The sequence below is a fragment of the Myxine glutinosa genome, chromosome 1 (genome assembly GCF_964187855.1).
Source record: "Myxine glutinosa chromosome 1, kmMyxGlut1.1, whole genome shotgun sequence".
Lineage (NCBI taxonomy): Eukaryota > Metazoa > Chordata > Myxini > Myxiniformes > Myxinidae > Myxine > Myxine glutinosa.
The window spans coordinates 256309493-256310105 of NC_136261.1; the positions used below are offsets into that span (position 1 = coordinate 256309493).

The 613-nt window shown below is 39.3% G+C and overlaps 1 non-coding gene across 1 annotated transcript; it reads right to left on the bottom strand.

Annotated features, from left to right (window-relative positions):
- Window positions 1-259: 259 nt before the first annotated feature.
- Window positions 260-332, bottom strand: TRNAM-CAU (transfer RNA methionine (anticodon CAU)). Its single transcript has one exon. It is a non-coding gene; the product is annotated as a tRNA-Met (tRNA).
- Window positions 333-613: the final 281 nt, after the last annotated feature.

Here is a 613-nt window from a genome sequence, read left to right on the forward strand (position 1 = left end):
GAAAATTGAGGATTTTAGGAATTTGAAATTGTTATTGACCTATGGCCTATGTTGACCTTTTGGCCGATGCTTATCTCAAAAATAGTAGGTGGTTGAATTCGGTAAGATTATGTGCAAATCCTCTTCAGTTCAAGCACGTGACCGGCTGTTTCTGTCTCCTTTCACTCTTTTGTTTTTCAAAATGTTATATCAAGGACGAGTTGAATTGATGTCATCTCGAAACTCAAATGATTTAAAAAAACAAAAAACCCAAAGAAAGTGCCTCGTGTGAGGCTCGAACTCACGACCTTCAGATTATGAGACTGACGCGCTGCCTACTGCGCTAACGAGGCAGACACATGTATTGGGAAATATCGTCATTGACATGAACATGCATGAAGGAGGAAGTCATTGACATGCACACGCAATTCTGAGAGGACAAAGTGGAATGGCACTCCGTTGAGCATCATTTGACCTCACAAATAATTGGAGGTGGAATTCTGTGACCTCATATGCAAATCGTCTTGAAATTTTAAATTAACCGGATGAAAATTGTCAATTTAAGAAATTTGGTCGATGTTGACATTTTGACCTATGTTGACCATGGGACCGATGTTTATCTCTAAAATAGTCG